This window comes from Somniosus microcephalus, unplaced genomic scaffold, assembly GCF_052327205.1.
Source record: "Somniosus microcephalus isolate GS21.2 unplaced genomic scaffold, FLI_Smic_1.0 unresolved_chr5, whole genome shotgun sequence".
Classification (NCBI taxonomy): domain Eukaryota; kingdom Metazoa; phylum Chordata; class Chondrichthyes; order Squaliformes; family Somniosidae; genus Somniosus; species Somniosus microcephalus.
The window spans coordinates 34,491,544-34,510,527 of NW_028225183.1; positions in this window are offsets into that span (position 1 = coordinate 34,491,544).

Genomic DNA, 18,984 nt, shown 5'->3' on the forward strand with positions numbered 1-18,984 from the left:
GCGACGTCCCGAATATCGTGAATGCTCCAGTATGCATCAAATCGCTGCTCCAATGCCGCAATGCGGTCTGTCAGTAGTTGCAGCTCACCAGAGAGAGCTTAGTAACTATAAACCATTTAAAGTTTAAACAAGAGAGAAATACTCACCAACGAATCACTTCCCTGCTTCCTGGTGACGTCACACTTTGAATACTTTTTACCTCTCTCTCCCGCTGCTCAATTGGTAAGCCTCGCCTCGCTGCTCCTTATATGCCACGCTCGCTGTTCCATTCCCATGTCCGCTCTGGTCAGGCCTCACCTCGCTGCTGCTTAATAGCCACGCTCGCTGTTCCACTCCCAGGTCCGCTCTCGTCGGGCCTCGCCTCACTGCTCCTTTATAGCCGTGCTCATTGTTCCACTCCCAGGTCCACTCTGGTCGGGCCTCACCTCGATGCTCCTTTAATGCGTCGCTCGCTGTTCCACTCCCAGGTCTGCTCTGGTCTGGTCTTGCCTCGCTGCTCTTTTTATGCCACGCTTTCTGCTCCACTCCCAACCCGCTCTGGTCGGGCCTCGCCTCGCTGATCCTATTATGCCGCGCTCACTGTTCCACTCCCAGGACCGCTCTGGTAGGGCCTCGCCTCGCTGCTCCTTTTATGCCGTGCTTGCTGTTCCACTCCCAGATCTGCTCTGGCCCGGCCTCGCCTCGCTGCTCCTTTATAGCCACGCTCGCTGTTCCACTCCCAGGTCCGCTCTGGTGGGGCCTCGCCTCACTGCTCCTTTCTAGCCATGCTCGCTATTCCACTCCCAGGTCCGCTCTGGTCGGACATCGCCTCACTGCTCCTTTATAGCCGCCCTCACTGTTCCATTCCCAGGTCCGCTGTGGACGGGCCTCGCCTCACTGCTTCTTTATAGCTGCGCTCACTGTTCCACACTCAGTTCCGCTCTGGTCGGGCCTCTGCTTACTGCTCCTTTTATGCCGCACTCGCTGTTCCACTCCCAGGTTCGCTCTGGTCATGCCTCACCTCACTGCTCCTTCATAGCTCCGCTCACTGTTCCACACCCAGGTCCACTCTGGTCGGGCCTCGCCTCGCTGCTCCTTTATAGCCGTGCTCGCTGTTCCACTCCCAGTTCCGCTCTGGTCAGGCCTCAACTCACTGCTCCTTTTTGCCGCGCTCACTGTTCCACTCCCAGGTCTGCTCTTGTCGGGCATCGCCTCGCTGCTCCTTTTATGACATGCTCGCTGTTCCATTCCCCGGTCTGCTCTGGACGGGCCTCGCATCGCTGCTACTTTTATGCCGCGCTCACTGTTCCACTCCCTGGTCCGCTCTGGTCGTGCCTCGCCTCACTGCTCCTTTATAGCGGCGCTCTCTGTTCCACTCCCGGTCCGCTCTGTTCGGGCCTCGCCTCGCTGCTCCCTATATGCCAGGCTCGCTGCTCCACTCTCAGGTCCGCTCTGGTTGGGCTTCGCCTCACTGCTCCTTTATAGCCCCGCTCGCTGTTCCACTCCCAGGTCCGCACTGGTCGGGCCTCTCCTCGCTGCTCCTTTTATGCCATGCTTTATTTCATGTGTGATATCCTATAGGTGTATGGTCGTTATCTGATCTTTCCTTAGCTCCTCACTTACTATGTTGTTTTCTTTACTAAGTATCTCCTTCAACTTTTGCCTTACCCTCTGTAATTAATTCGGTAAATCTGTGGAGTCCATTGCCTCCCAACTTAGGTCACTAGCAAGCATCTGTCAGGGCTATCCAGTTATTACGATGATGAGGAATTATGCAAGGTCAAGATTTTAGTTAGGATTCTCCCTGCCAAATACGAATGCCACGAGTTAGGGAGTCAAAGATGCCCAACCCCCTATTTAGAACAGAGAATATAGGAGTAGTAAAAGGAAATACTGTTAGTCGATTTCTCATGGCACCATAATTGTTAATACAGTTAGAAAACCTAACCTGGATTGAACCAAACCTACAAGGCTCCAATACAAATGAGGCCGCCCTTGTTGCACAAAAAGTTAAACGACCAATCAAAATACACCTGTGGATATGGTTGGAATAAGGAAAGATTACAATGTACTATGGAAGTGGCAGGCCCCTTAGATGTATGGACTGGCATAGAGTAAGTGCTGTTTTACAACCTTAGAAATCTCTTATAGTCACGGAACACTTGAATGTGTAGGGAACTACTCTATTAACCCTACAAAGACTCCATTAATAGAAGGACGAATCCTCCTCGCATTGGCCTCACATGGCCAACAGCTACTACAAGCAGAAGACTATTTAAAAATAAACCTACAAGATTTCGTCACTACATTCAGATATGATATCCTTGAGCTACCTGAAGCATTAAACAACTAATATATGAACTGAGCACCCCCCAACGCCATTATTACTCCCTGGTGCAAGGGAATAAAGCAATAGCTGAGGAGTTCCCAGATATCGAGGATCAGGCAGACTGGTGGGATCTAGGAACACATGTTGTACTGATATGCTTACTAGTTTACAGCTGCTACCTGAAAAACTTAATGCACGAAACGCGATCATGTTTAAATGTGATTACAACCCAGAACATGTTAGAGGTACATAACCAGAAGCAAAATAATCCATATGTAAGATTTTAGTTTTACGGGGTCGGCAAATGTCTCGCCCTCAAGGTAGGGATATATAGGATAGGGTGTACCTGTAGGATTTAGTAAACATTATTAAGACTCTAGAACCATTTTTCTATAACTGTAATGAGTGAAATAGTCTGTCAAATGCCTAAACACCTGTATAAAATGGTGAATGGCTGAGCAAAGCAGGATGGGATAATGCCAAACTGACTAAAAACCATTGTTTAAAATTTGCTGAAGTAACGCAATGTTGTGCTAAGTTTATGCAGGTGAGGTATTCAGCAATATTATGCTTAAAGAGATAAAAACTAGAGAGATAGATAAGAGTTGGAGACATCCTTCATTGGTACAGCTATCGGATGGACTGACTGTTTTGTCAACATTCTAGGAAGTGTTCTGTGAAAAGTGAACATCTGAGATAAGGGTACTCTGTTATCCATAGAGAAAAACCTAGTGGGATCAACAAGGTCATAAGATGACTAACGAGGGAAGCAAAACATTTTACCAGGTGTCAGAGGGTTAATTACTGCCACGTAGGCAAAACGAGAGGGAAAAGGGTATGAACTTCGAAAGCAGCGAACCATGTAACAAGAGAGTGACTGGAACTTCGGTCAACAAAACAGAGCAAGATCCCAAGGAAGCGAGCATCGGTCAAGAGAACACAGCAACATGCATCAGGAGAGTGGGACACAGTCACTGGGAAGGACCGCTGGGATCGAGGAACAGACTGTGACTATTTCCTTGTTTAGTATTACTGCCTTGTACTGGATGTTTAATGCTTAATAAACCTGTTTTACTGATACACAATGTACCTGAACCCAGAGTGGTTTTTGTAGTCACAGACTGTTTTACTGATACACAATATACCTGGACCCAGAGTGGTTTGTGTAGTCACGGACTGTTTTACTGATACACCATATAACTGAACCCAGAGTGGTTTGTGCAGTCACGGACTGTTTTACTGACTGTGTTTTTCCAGCATTCTCTGTTGTTATTTTGGATTTCCAGCATCTGCAGTATTTTGCGATCATTCCTGGACCCAGAGTGGTTTGTGCAGTCACGGACTTTTTTACTGATACACAATATACCTGGACCCAGAGTGGTTTGTGCAGTGACGGACTGTTTTACAGATACGCAATATACCAGGACCTTGAGTGGTTTGTGTAGTCACGGACTGTTTTACTGATACACAATATACCTGAACTCAGAGTGGTTTGTGTAGTCACAGACTGTTTTACTGATGCAAAATATACCTGGACCCAGAGTGGTTTGCGTAATCATGGACTGTTTTACTGATACACAATATACCTGGACCCGGAGTGGGTTGCGTAATCACGGACTGTTTTACTGATACACAATATACCTGGACCCAGAGTGGTTTGTGTAGTCATGGACTGTTTTACTGATACACAATATACCTGGACCCAGAGTGGTTTGTGTAGTCACGGACTGTTTTACTGATAAACAATATACCTGTACCCGGAGTATTTTGTGTAGTCATGGACTGCTTTACTGATACACAATACACCTGAAGCCAGAGTGGTTTGTGTAGTCACGGACTTTTTTACTGATACACAATATACCTGAACCCGGAGTTGTTTTTTGAAGTCATGAACTGCTTTACTGATGCACAATATACCTGGTCCCAGAGTGGTTTGTGTAGTCAAGGACTTTCTTACTGACGGATGGTTAGAGTGAGGGGGTGGTGTGTATCCGAGAGTGCTACAGTGAGGATCATGGTGTATATCAGGGTATTACAGTGAGGGGTGAGGGGTACATCAGATTGTTATAATGATGGATGTGGTTTATATCAGAATTTTTCAGTGAAGGGTCTGGGGAACAATGAGTGTTGTGGTTTTTATCAGTGTGTTAGTTTGAGATGTGTGTGGTATTTAAGAGAGTGGGGTCTATCTGTGTGTTTCAGTGAAGGGTGCTGGATATATCAGAGTGTAATGAGTTATACCAGAGTGTTAGAGTGAGGGTTGTGATGTATGTCAGAGTTTTACAGTGAGGGATCTGGGTTTTATCAAAGTGTTACATTGAAGTGTGAGGGGTATATCAGTGTTACATTGAGGAGTTTGGGGTATATCAGAGTGTTACATTGAGGGGTGTGGTGTATATCAGAGGGTTAAAGTGAGGTGAGTGGGATATATCCGTGGGTCACAGTGAGAGGTTTGGGATACCTAAGAGAAGATTAAAGTGACGGGTATATCAGAGTGTTAAAGTAAATGCTGTGGAGAATATCAGAGCGTTACAGTGAGGGGTATGGGGTATATCAGTGCTACAGTGAGGGGTGTGGGGTAGATCACAATTTTCAACTGAGGGATGTGGGGTATAACAGAGTGTTACAGTGAGGGGTCTGCGGTATATCAGAGTGTTACATTAAGGGGTGTGGTGTATGTCAGAGGGTGTTAAAGTGAGGGGCTTGGGGTGTATCAGCGTGTTACAGTGAGGAGTTGCGAAATATCGGATTGTTATATTGATGGGTGTGGGTTATATCAGAATGTTTCAGTGAGGGTTGTCGGATGTATCAACAGAGTGTTACAGTGAGGGACGTTCGATATCTAGTAGAGTTTCAATGAGAGGTGTAGGGTATATCAGAATGTTATATTGAGAGGTTTGTGGTATTTAAGACAGTGGGTTGTAGCTGAGAGTTGCAGTGAGGGGTGCTGGGTATATTAGAGTGTAGTGAGGTATATCAGAGTGTTAGAGTGAGGGGTGTGGGTTTGTCAGAGCATTACAGTGAGGGGTCTGGGTTATATCAGAGTGTTAAATTGGGGTGTGAGTGGTATATCAGCGTGTTAATGTGAGGTGAGTGAGGTATATCGATATGTACTGTGAGAGGTTTGGGACATGTAAGTGAGGATTCAAGTAAGGGGTCTATCAGAGTGTTACAGTGAGTGGTGTCGGGTGTATCAGAGTGTTACAGTGAAGGGTGTGGTCTATATCTCAGTGTTACAGTGAGGGGTGTGAGATATATCAGAGTGTAACAAATAGGGGTGTGGGGTATATCAGCGTGATAAAGTGAGGTGAGTGGGATAGATCTGTGGGTCACAGTGAGAGGTTTGATATACCTAAGAGAGCATTAATGTGAGGGGTATATCAGAGTGTTACAGTGAATGCAGTGGGGAATATCAGAGCGTTACAGAGAGGGGATGAGGTATATCAGAGAGTTGCTGTGAGGGGTATGGTGCATATCGGAGCGTTACAGTGAGGTGTATGGTGTACAGCAGTGTTACAGTGAGGGGTTTGGGGTATATCACAGTTTTCAACTGAGGGATGAGGTGTATAACAGAGTGTTAGAGTGAGGGGTGTGGTGTATATCAGAGGGTGTTACATTGAGGGGCGTGTGGTGTATCAGAGAGTTACAGTGAGGGGTGTGCGGTATATCAGATTGTTATGGTGATGGGTGTGGATTATATCAGATTGTTTCGCTGAGGGGTGTCGGAAGTATAATCAGACTGTTACAGTGAGGAGTGTGGTTTATATCAGAGTGTTACAGGGAGGGGTGTGGTGTATATCAGAGTGTTACACTGAGTGGTGTGGAATATATCACATTGTTATAGTGATTGGTGTGGGTTAAATCAGAATGTTTCTGTGAGAGGGATAGAGTATCTCAGGGTGTTACACTGAGGGTGTGGGTTAGATTCGTGTTACATTCAGGGTTGTGGGGTATATCAGAGTTTTACATTCAGGTGTGTGGGGTATACCAGAGTGTTACAGTGAGGGGTGTGGTGTATATCAGTGTTACAGTCAGGGGTGTGAGGTATATCGGTGTATTACAGTGAGGGATGTGGACTATATCGGTGTGCTACAATGAGGGACGTGGATTATATCTATGTGTTACATTAAGGTGTGTGTGGGGTACATAAGATTATTACAGTCAGGGGAGTGGGTTTACAAGAGTGTTACAGTGAGGGGTATGGTGTATATCAGAGTGCTACAGTGAGGTGTGTGGGATCTATCAGATTGTTATAGGCAGGGCAGTGGATTTACAAGAGTGTTACAGAGATTGGTTTGGAGTATATCAGAGTGTTACAGTGAGGGGTGTAGGGTATACCTGAGTGATACAGTGTGGCATGTGTGGTATATCAAAGTGTTACAGTGAGGAGTGTGCGGTATATCAGAGTTTTACAGTGAGCGATGTGGGATCTATCAGAGTGTTACAGTGAGGAGTGTGAGGAATATCAGAATGTTAGAGTGCGGGGTGTGGGGTATGTCAGAGTGCTACAGTGAGGAGTGTGTCGTATATCAGAGTTTTACAATGAGGGGTGTGGGATATCTCAGAGTGTTACAGTGAGGAGTGTGAGATATATCAATGTGTAACAGTGAGGGGTGTGTTGTATATCAGTGTGTTACACTGAGTGGTGTGGGATATATCACATTGTTATAGTGATTGGTGTAGGTTATATGAGAATGTTTCTGTGAGAGAGATCGAATATATCAGAGTGTTACAGTGAGGTTGTGGGGTAGATTCGCGTTACTTACAGGTGTATGGGGTATATCAGAGTGTTACATTCAGTTGTGGGGTATATCAGAGTGCAACAGTTAGGGGTGTGGGTATATCAGAGCGTTAGACTGAGGGGCATGGGATATATGAGTGTTACAGTGAGGGGTATGGGGTATATCCGAGGGTGTTACAGTGAGTGGCGTGGGTTATATCAGAGTGTTACATTCATGGGTGTGGGGTATATCAGAGTGTTTCATTGAGAGGTGTAGTGCATATCAGAGTGTTACATTGACAGTTCTATGATATTTAAGAGAGTGGTTTGTATCTGAGTCTGTCAGTGAGGGCTGCTGCATATATCAGATTGTAGTGAGGTGTACCAGAATGTTAGAGTGAGGGTTGTGGGATATATCAGAATTTTACAGTGAGTGGTGTGGGTTATATCGCAGTGTTACATTGTGGGGTGTGGGGTATATCAGAGTGTTAACGTTAGGTGAGTGGGGTATATCTGTAGTCATACTGAGAGTTTTGGGATACCTAAGAGAGGATTTATGTGAGGATTATATCATAGCGTTAAAGTGAATCCTGTGGTGAATGTCAGAGCGTTACACTGAGGAGTATGGGGTAAATAACAGCGTTACAGTGAAGGGTGTGGGGTATATCAGAGTGCTACATTCAGGGGTATGGGATATGTCAGAGTGTTAAAGTGAATCCTGTGGGGTATATCACAGCGTTACACTGAGGGGTATGAGGTGTATCAATGTTACAATGAGGGGTGTGGTGTATAACAGGGTGTTATAGTGAGGGGTCTATGGTATTTCAGAGTGTTACAGTGAGGTGTGTGGTGCATATCCGAGGATCTTACAGTGAGGGACGTGGGATATATCAGAGTGATAAATTCAGGGGCGTGGGGTATATCAGAATGTTATAGTGAGGGATGTGGGGTATATTAGCGTGTTAGAGTGAGGGGTAAGGGAAATATCAGATTTTCATAGTGATTGGTGTGGGTTATATCAGAATGTTTCTGAGAGGGGGTGGAGTATCTCAGAGTGTTAGAGTGAGGGCTGTGGGGTAGATTAGTCTTATATTGAGGAGTGTGGGTATATCAGTGTGTTACAGTGAGGGCTGTGGCGTATATCAGAGCTTTACATTGAGGTGTAGGTGGTATACCAGTGCTACAGTGAGGGGTGTGGTGTGTAACAGAGTGTTACAGTGAGGGGTGTATGGTATTTCAGAGTGTCACATTGAGGGGTGTGGTGTAAATCCGAGGGTGTTACAAAGAGGGGCGTGTGTTATATCAGAGTTTCACATTCAGAGGTGTGGGGTTTATCAGCGTGTTACAGTGAGAGGTGTGGGGTATATCAGTGTGTTACGGTGAGAGTTTTATGGTATTTATGAGAGTGGGTTGTGTTGGATCCGTGTGTTAATGGAGACACGGAATGCAGGAGTTGATTTAACAAATGTTTAATGAACAAAGTCTGGAGGTGAACTAACTACACAAGAAGCTACACAGGGTTACATACCCGAGTGGTCACGACTGGCACTACAGTATACAAGGGCTACAAAAACATAGTTCCTCTTAAAGGTACATGCACTACAATTCCTCCCCTTTTAGATAAATAGTACATAACATTTTAAGTACTCATTAAATAACATTTTTACAAGAACAATAATCTACACATTGGCTGAAGTTAATCAATTACAAATTCAGTCTCTTTGGAGGCTTCCTGACTAGGTCCGGATAACGCCTCGGTGGTGTAGTAGGTTTCGGTGGTGTAGTAGGTTCTTTTGGCAAGGTCGATTCGGCTTCAATGCCAGTGTCGGGTTCATCTGGTTCCAGTATCACCGAATCGGAGGTAGATACTATGGGTGTCTCTGCTTCATTACTAGGCATATAGAGTTGTGGTGTAGGTTGTCCTTTTTCGGATGACTCTATGATCTGGTCAGCATGGCGCCTTATTATGCTTTCTCCAATGTCCACGGTATACATCAGCGGTCCTAGTCATGTGCAAATAGTTCCAGACTGCCATTTCTCGGTACGGTAGTCCTGGGCCAAAACTGGTTGACATATCTGGAAGGTTCTAGTTGGCCTTTCATTCATGCTTTGAAATTGCCGGTTCTCTACGTCCCTTCTGACGTTTGGCTTGACCAAATCCAGCCGGCATCTTAGTCTTCTATTGAAAAACATCATGGCGGGGGTTTGGTTTGAAACCACATGTGTTGCATTCCTGTACGCAAACAAGAAGTTATCTACCTTATGTTGTAGATTTATGTCTTCATTACCCATGGCGTTTATGGCCTTCTTGAAGATCTGGACAAACCTTTCAGTGAATCCATTGGTGGCGGGATGGTATGGGGCGGACGTGTAGTGCTTAACCTCATTGTTTTTTAAGAACTTCCTGAATTCTTCTGATACAAATTGCGGTCCATTAGCAGAACAGATCTGTTCAGGCAGCCCATTCCTGACGAATATGGTCCTTAATACTGTGATGGTTTTTTCCGTGGTAGTGGAGGACATCTTAATTACCTCCGGCCACTTGGAGTGTGCATCCACCGCGATTAAGAACATTGTGTCCATAAATGTACCAGCAAAGTCGATATGTACCATTTGCCGTGGAGATGAGGGCCACTCCCATGGATGAAGAGGGGCTTGTGGTGGGGCGTTTTGGACCTTCTGGCATCCTAGACAGCTCTTGATCATTTCTTCGATGTCTCCATCGATACCTGGCCACCACACAAACGCTCTGGCTATGTTCTTCATTTTCACTCCACCCAGATGCCCCTCGTGAAGTTCCTTTACCACATTATCCTTGAGTTTGGGTGGAATCACCACTCTGGATCCACACATCAAGGTTCCTCGGCACACTGACAGCTGTTCTTTTCTTTGCGAGAATGCTGGCAACAGTGGTTCGCCATGTGCTGGCCATACCTTCACCGTTAAATCGTAGACTCGTGATAGAGTCGGGTCATTTCTCGTTTCCTTTTCAATGGTAGAATTTGTCACCGGTAGACATTCCAATATGGTCGCGTGGAACATCTCCACTGGGTCCACTGTAGGCGCCTCTTCTACCATTGGCAATGGTAGGCGCGATAACCCGTCAGCATTCCCATGCTGTTTGGTTCCTTTGTATTCTATGTCATATTGGTGTGCCCCTAGGAAAAGGGACCACCTCTGTAGCCTTTACGCTGTCATAATGGGAACGCCCTTTTTAGGGTTGAATATGGAGACGAGGGGTTGATGGTCAGTCAACAAGGTAAATTTTTGTCCGTGTAGGTAATGGTTGAATTTCTTCACCCCCCACACCAGGCTGAGAGCTTCCCTGTCGATCTGGGCATAGTTACGCTCAGCTGATTTCAATGAGCATGACGCAAAAGCTATCGGCCGTTCCGAGCCATCAAGGAATCTATGCGATAATACCACTCCCATGCTGTAAGGGGATGCATCGCACGCCAGTCTGATTGGCAGTGATGGGTTGTAATGAGCCAATACTTCTCTGGACGTGATCAAGGCTTTGCATTTATGGAAGGCACTTTAACAGTCTTCGATCCATTTCCAAGCTACTCCCATTTGTAGCAGTGCGTTAAGAGGGTGCAGAACCGTCGACAAGTTTGGTGAAAATTTATGATAGTAATTTATTAATCCCAGGAACGACCTTAATTGTGAGACATTTTCAGGCGCTGGGACCTTTACGACCGCTTCAATTTTTCAGGTGACTTATGCAACCATTCTTCGTTAATGACATGGCTACAATATGATATTTGTTTCTGGAAAAATTCGCACTTGGGGCGATTTGCTCGTAGGGCCCGTTCTGTCAGCTTCGTGAGCACCTGCTCCAAGTTGGCAAGGTGCTCGTTGTCGTTTTCTCCTGTTACAAGGATGTCGTCTAGGTAGCATTGAGTCCCGGTAATCCCTTGCAGGACTTGCTCATTAGCTCTTTGCCAGATAGCCGGAGCTGATGCCACTCCGAAAACCAGTCGATTGTACTGGTACAGGCCTTTGTGTGTGTTTATCGTGAGATACTTTTTAGAGGCCTCCTCAACCTCCATCTGTAGATATCCCTGAGCTAAGTCAATTTTGGTGAAACGTTTCCCTCCGGATAGTGAGGCGAAAATATCTTCTATCCTCGAGATACTGTAACGTGTGCAGAACCGGGGTTACAGTCACCTTGAAGTCCCCACAGGTGCGAATTTTTCCCAGTTCTTCAGATTTATCATTATTCAACGTTTTCTTCATAACCGGGACGATGGGTGTTGCCCACTCGCTCCAATCTACCTTGGATAACACTCCTGCTTTTTCCAAATTCTCCAGCTCTGCCTCGATGGCTGGACGAATTGCGTATGGCACCGGCCTTGCCTTAAAAAACTTGGGAATTGCCGCATCTTCCACTTTTATTGAGGCGGTGGCGCCTTTCAGGGTTCGTAGTTCCTGTTGAAACACTTCTTTGGCATTAGCCAAGATTTCTTTTAATCGTCCAGATATGACGTCTTCATCATTTTTTTTCTTACTGGTCACCGTCAGTGTCTGAATGGAGTACCAGTCTAAACGTATCTTTCTGTTCCATTCGCATCCCAACAACGGTGGACCACCATCTTGCAGAACGCATAAATACAACTTCTGTATTTCCTTGCCGTTGTATACAACAGGCACCCTTATTTTCCCTCTGGGGTATACTTTCTGCTCCGTATATGTCTTCAAGATAATGGATGTGTCTTTCAAAGGTATATGTGGAAATGGCCGCTCGTAATCCCGTCGACTCATGACGGTCAGAGCTGATCCTGTATCTAGCTCCATTTTGACTGGGGACCCCGCTATCGTGAGGGTAACCCAAATGGTCTGGTAATCTTCTTTGGCAATTACATTATGTAATTTGAGACAGCTTAGTCTCTTGTTTCCGGAGTCGCTATTGCTCTTCTGGTCTTCGGAGCTACTGTCTGTCATCATTTGTACCTTTCTGTACTTTTCCTTATTAACCATTTTATGGTCAGCAGATTTTTTTCCAGATCTGCATACACTTGCAATGTGTCCCATCTTTCCGCATTACCTGCATGCTTTGTCTTTGAACCAGCAGTCCTTCTGGTCATGGTTGGATCTGCCGCAGCGATAAAATCTCTCGAAACCCCGTGTCATTTCATGGATGCCGAAATCATCTGGCTTTTGCTGTATCTCTGCAGCTCCTCTTGCTGCTGCTTCGTATGATACAGCCACACTGAAAGCCTTGTCCAGTGTCAAATCTTTCTCAGAAAGTAGTCTTTTCTGTGTTCCTTTCCTTAGGAGACCACAGACGAATTTGTCTCATAGAGAATCTGCCAGTCCTGCCCCGAATTGGCAGTGCTTTGACAGCTTTCGTAATTCGGTGAGGTAATCAGTGTTACTTTCATTCTTGTGCTGATTCCTCCTGAAGAATTTGAATCTTTCCGCTACCAGCAGCGGTGTTGGGTTTAAGTGCTCCAGTAAGGTAGCAACAATCTCCTTAAAATTCTTGTCCATCGGTTTGGCTGGAGTGATCAAGTTTCGTAACAGCACGTATGTCCTTGCGCCCATCAGATTTAGAAGTAATGATGCCTTTTTATCATCCTCTACTTCATTCGCTGTGCAATATACCTCCACTCTTTCCACTTATGTGGTCCAATCTTCTATATCACTATCGAAAGCAGTAATATTGCCAGTCTTCGGCATCTTGAAAATCTAAAATGGCGCTTCCGGTGCTTTTCCTCCATCCCCAATGGATCAAAATGGCGCCTCCTGTGCATTTCTTTCTTCCTCCTCCGAGTTAAGATGCCGCCTCCCGCGCTTTCCCGCCGCTTCCGCTGCTGCCAACGCCGTTCTCCGTGGTTCCCGTTGCGACCTGCAGCTTTTCGCGGTATTTCTACTTTTTTTTAATATATATCTCTTCAATAGTTTCTCCGTTACTTGGAGAACCGTTCCCGTCGTGGAGCGGACCCTCTGGGGCTTTCCCCTCCCTCTGCTCGGTCCGATCGCCGACCTGCTTTGCAGCACCGGTCGCGCCCTAAGTGCTCCACCCTCTCTCTCTCTTTGCTTCTGCTTCCCGACTCGCTGCCAGGCCCCCTTGCAGAGCTACCCGATCGAGCTCTAGCCCGCCGCAGCCCAGGAAGGATCAGTGCACTACCTGCCGCCAGCCCGATTAGCTGGTGAAACCACAGGTTTTTTTTCTTGCTTCTGGCTTCGACTTTCGTCTGAGGAATCGATCCCCTTGAGGTGCTGCCGAATTGCAGGTAAGTTTGTTTCTATCTCGTCGCCACTGTTAGATCCGTGTGTTAATGGAGACATGGAATGCAGGAGTTGATTTAACAAGTGTTTACTGAACAAAGTCTGGAGGTGAACTAACTACACAAGACGCTACACAGGCTTATATACCCGAGTGGTCACTACTGGTACTACAATATACAGGTGCTTCAAAAACATAGATCCTCTTAAAGGTACATACACTACATGTTGTATCTGAGTGTTTCAGCGATGGGTGCTGGATATATCAGAGTGTAGTGAGGTATACCGGAATGTTAGAGTGTGGTTTCTGGGGTATACCAGAGTTTTACAGTGAGCAGTATTGTTTATGTCAGAGTTTAACATTGAGGGGTATGGAGTACATCAGAGTGTTAAAGTGTGGTGAGTTGGTTTTATCGATCTGTTACAGTGAGAGGTTTGGGATATGAAAGAGTGGATTAAAGTAAGGGATACATCAGCGTGCTTAAGTGAAAGGTGTGAGGTATATCAGAGACTTACAGTGAGGAGTGTGGGGTATATCAGAGACTTACAGTGAGGGGTGTGGGGTATATCAGAGTGTTACAGTGAGGGGTGTGGTGTATATACTAGGGTGTTACAATGAGAGGCGTGGGTTACATCAAAGTGTTACATTCAGGGGTGTGGGGTATATCAGAGTTTTACAGTGAGGGGTGTGGGGTATATCAGTGTGTTACAGTGAGGGGTGTGCTGTATATCCTAGGGTGTTACAATGAGGGTCGTTGGTTATATCAGAGTGTTCCATTCAGGGATGAGGGGTATGTCAGCGTGTTACAGTGAGGGGTGTGGGGTATATCAGTATGTTACAGTGAGAGGTTTATGGTATTTATGAGAGTGGGTTGTTTCTGAGTTTTACAGTGAGGGGTGCTGGATATAGTGTTGTGAGGTATACCAGAATGTTAGAGTGAGGGTTATGGGTTATATCAGTGTTTTAAAGTGAACAGAGTTGGTTATATCAGAGTGTAAAATTGAGGGGTGCAGCGTGCATCGGAGTGTTAAAGTGAGGTCAGTTGGGTTTATCGTTCTGTTACAGGGAGAGGTTTGGGATATGTAAGTGAGGAGTAAAGTGAGAGGTAAATCAGACTGTTAAAGGGAAAGGTTGGGGTATTTCAAAGTGTTACAGTGTGGTGAGTGGAGCATTACTCTCGATCTAACACATGTGGAGCTGCCTGTTCCAATGAAAGGTCAAAGAACTGATAAGTTAACTCTGAACACAGCAGTCGTCATGGGTGACTTTAATCTACATATATATTGGGCTAACCAAATTAGTTACAATACTGTGGAGGAGGAATTCCTGGAGTGTATACGGGATGGTTTCCTGCAACAATTTGTCGAGGAACCAACTAGAGATCAGGCCATGTTGGACTGGGTATTATGTAATGAGAAAGGATTAATTAGCAGTCTTGTTCTACGAGGCCCCTTGGGTTGGAGCGATCAAAATTTGATAGAATTCCTCATTAGGATGGAGAGTGAAGTAGTTGACTCAGAGACTAGGGTCCTGAATTTAAATAAAGGAAACTACAATAGTACGAGGTGCGAGTTGGATAGGATTGATTGCGGAATGTCACTCAAAGGGTTGACTGTGGATAGGCAATGGCAAAAATTCAAAGACCACATGGATGAGCTGCAGAATTTGTTCATCCCAGTTTGGCGTAAAAATAAAACAAATAGGTGACTCAACAGTTGCTAAAAAGGGAAATTGGGGATAGCATAAGATCCACGGAGAGGACATATTAATTGCCCAGAAGAAGCAGTAAACCTGAGGATTGGGAGCAGTTTAGGATTCAACAAAGGAGGACAAAGCGATTAATTAAGAGGGGTAATATAGAGTATGAGAGTAAGCTTTCAGGGAACATAAAAACTGATTTTAAAAGCATTTATAGATATGTGAAGAGTAAACGATTGGTGAAGTCAAGCGTAGGTCCCTTGCAGTCAGAATCAGGAGAATTTTAATGGGGAACAAAGAAATGGCAGACCAACTAAATTCATATTTTAGTTCTGTCTTCTCCAAGAAGGACACAAAAAATCCCCCAGAGATGTCGGGGAACAAAGGGTCTGATGAAAGGGAGGAACTGAATGAAATCAGTATTTTTAGGGAAATGGTGTTAGGGAAATTGACGGGATTGAAGGCCAATAAATCCCCAGGGCCCGATAAGCTACACTCTAGGGTACTTAAGGAAGTGGCGCTAGAAATAGTAGATGAATTGCTGGTCATCTTGCAACATTCGATATACACTGGAATAGCACCCATGGATTGGAGGGTACTTAATGTTACCCCACTGTTCAAAAAAGTTGGTAGAGATAAAACAGGGAATAACAGACTGGTAAGCCTGGCATCCATTATAAAAGATGTAATAGCAGAGCACTTGGAAAACAGTGACTGGATCGGACAAAGTCAACATGGATTTACAAAAGGTAATTCGTGCTTGAATCATTTACTGGAATTTTTTAAGGATGTAACTGGTAGAATAGATAAGGGAGAACCAGTGGATGTGGTGTATTTGGACTTTCAAAAGGCTTTCGATAAGGTCCCGCATAAGAGATTAGCATGTAAAGTTAAGGCACATGGGATTGGGGGCAATGTATCGACTTGGATAGAGAACTGTTTGGCGGACAGAAAGCAAAGAGTTGGAATAAACAGGTCTTTTTCCGAGTGGCAGGCAGTGACTAGTGGGGTGCCGCAGGGATCGGTCATTGGACCCCCAGCTATTCACAATATATTTTAATGATCTAGACGAGGGAACTAGATGTAATATCTCCAAGTTTGCTGACGACACAAAGCTGGGTGGGCGTGTGTGCTGTGAGGATGATGCCAAGAAACGCCAGAATGTTTGGACAGGTTGGGTGATTGGGCAGAAGCGTGGCAGATGCAATATAACGTGGATAAATGCGAGGTTATACACTTTGGTGTCAAAAACAGAAAGGCAGATTATTATCTGAATATCAATAGATTGGGAAAAGGGGAAGTGAAACGAGACCTGGGTACCCTTGTGCACCAGTCATTGAAGGTAAGCAAGCAGGTGCAGCAGGCGGTTAAGAAGGCAAAGTTATGTTTGTATTCATAGCGAGAGGCTTTGAGTACAGAAACAAGAATGTATTGCTGCAGTTGTACAGGGCGTTGGTGAGACCACATCTTGAGTATTGTGTGCAGTTTTGGTCGCCTTATCTGAGGAAGGATGTTCTTGCCATGGAGGGAGTGCAGCGAAGATTCACTAGGCTGATAGCTGGGATGGCAGGAATGACGAGGAGAGATTGGGTCGATTGGGCTTATAATCGCTGGAGTTTAGAAGAATGAGAGGGTATCTCATTGAAAATTATAATATTCTAACAAGACCAGACAGACTAGATGCAGGAAGGATGTTCCCGATGATCGGGGTGTCCAGAACCAGAGGTCAAAGTATAAGGATAAGGGGAAAGCCATTTAGGACAGAGATGAGGAGTAATTTCTTCACCCAGAGAGTGGTAAACCTGTGGAATTCTCTACCACAGAAGGCAGTGGAGGCCAATTCATTAAATATATTCAAGAAGGAGCTAAAGGAATCAAGGGATATGGAGAGAAGGCAGGAACGGGGTACTGAATTTGGTTGATCAGCTATGATCTCATTGAATGTCGGAGCAGGCTCGAGGGGCCCAATTGCCTACTCCTGCTCCTATCTTCTATGTTTCTATGTTTCTCTGTCCACAGATGCTGCCTGTCCTGCTGAGTATTTCCAGCATTTTCTGTTTTACTTGAAAATTCCAGCATTCACAGTATTTTGCTTTTTTGCACCTGCCTGGAATTGTTTGATGGGACAGTATTCAGGGAGCTCTACGAATATAACATCATAAGAAATAGGAGCAGGAGTTGGCCATTTGGCCGGCCGAGCCTGCTCCACCATTAATTGAGATCATGGCTGATCTTCTACGTCAACTGCCCTTAAAATAGAAGCATAGATGATAGGAGCAGGAGTACGCCATTCGGCCCCTCGAGCCAACAATAGCACATTGCAACGTAATATCGCTTTTCATAATAATATTTTCTCTCCATCGATCTCTGTTAAGTGGGTCGATGTCAAATTTTGTTCTAGAGCACTCATGTGAAGCGCCCTGGGAGGCTTTACTACATTAAAGGCACTATAGCAACAGAAGTTCTTGTTGTTATCTCCCTCCAGCTTTCTCCCGTCTCTCTGCAGCATTCTCTCTCTCTAGCTTTCTCTCTCTCTCTAGATTTCTCGCTGTCTCGCTTTCTCTCTCTCTCTTTGCAAAGCAGCCGAGTTTCCCCCCCTTAACATGTAAAAAACGCCACCCACAGCAATGTAATTTGTCTTCATTTTAAATGAGAGACAGAAGCATGATTAAAGCGGAGATAGAGAGAAAGAAACAGAGAGACAGCATATGAGTTAAAGAAAAAGAAGGACAGAAATGGCGGCCTCGATATGAACAGAGAGAACAAAAGAGAGGGAGAGAGAGATAGGGACAGAGGGAGAGAGGGAGACACAGATGGAGCCGAATATTAAATACCAGAAGTGGAAGATGCACTGTAACATTTATTAGGCACAGCACCAATCCTGTGCGGAGTTGGTACGGGGCACTGAGTGGGAGATGTACGGGGATCACCAGTGTCTGTGTTTTCATAATGAGGATGATGGCAACTTTAATAAGTGTCCCAAAGGAATCAGCAGCTTAATTCCGGTGTAAAGAGATAGGTTCGCACTTGCTGGGAAGCGAAGGATGTCCCCAGGCTTGGAATGCACACCCCGGGGTGGGGGAGGTTACAGCAGGCGAGAGGGAGAGGGAGAAGGAGCGAGGATGGGGAAGGAGTAGGTCCCAATCCATACTTGTTCCTTCCAATCTCTCTGCGAGCTTGGGTGTGAGCTGTGGATGGAATCGAGCTGTTTCACTGGGGCCTGTTCTTGGAGCCGCTCCTCTGTGGGGCTTGTGGTTTCACTCTCCATCTCCATCTGTATGACTGACTGCACAGAGTTAAACACCTTTCTCTCTCGCTCCCTCTGCTGGTGTCTCTCTATCACTGCACAGAGTTAAACAGCTTTGTCTCACGCTCTCGCTCCTGGTCTCTCTCTATCACTGCAAAGAGTTACACACCTTTCTCTCTCGCTCCCTCTGCTGGTGTCTCTCTATCACAGCACAGAGTTACACACCTTTCTCTCTCGCTCCCTCTGCTGGTGTCTCTCTATCATAGCACAGAGTTACACACCTTTCTCTCTCGCTCCCTCTGCTGGTGTCTCTCTATCACTGCACAGAGTTACACACCTTTCTCTTCTCTCCCTCTGTTGGATTCTCTCGATCAGGGCTCACTCAGTTGCATGCCTATCGCTACCTCCCTCTGTTATGTGGCTCGATGTCAAATGTTGTTTTATCACACTCCTGTAAAGCGACCTGGGAGGTTTTACTGCCTTAAAGGCACTATACAAATACAAATTGTTACTGATGTTGTCTCACTCCAGCTTTCCCCGTCACCCTCTCTAAGCCTTTGCAATATAAAAAATGCTGCACACAACAACATGAGATGTCGTCATTTTAAATGATTGGCAGAAATATTTCAGAGTACATTTTGTTAGATTCGAATTTGGAGAAACCCCAGACGGAGACGGAATTGAGGACAAGTACAGAATGTATAAAAACAACTAAGATAACTTGTGCAGAAGGCAGAGCCACCGAGCTCGAGGTGCACTCAGAAGGGACAAGCAGTTGT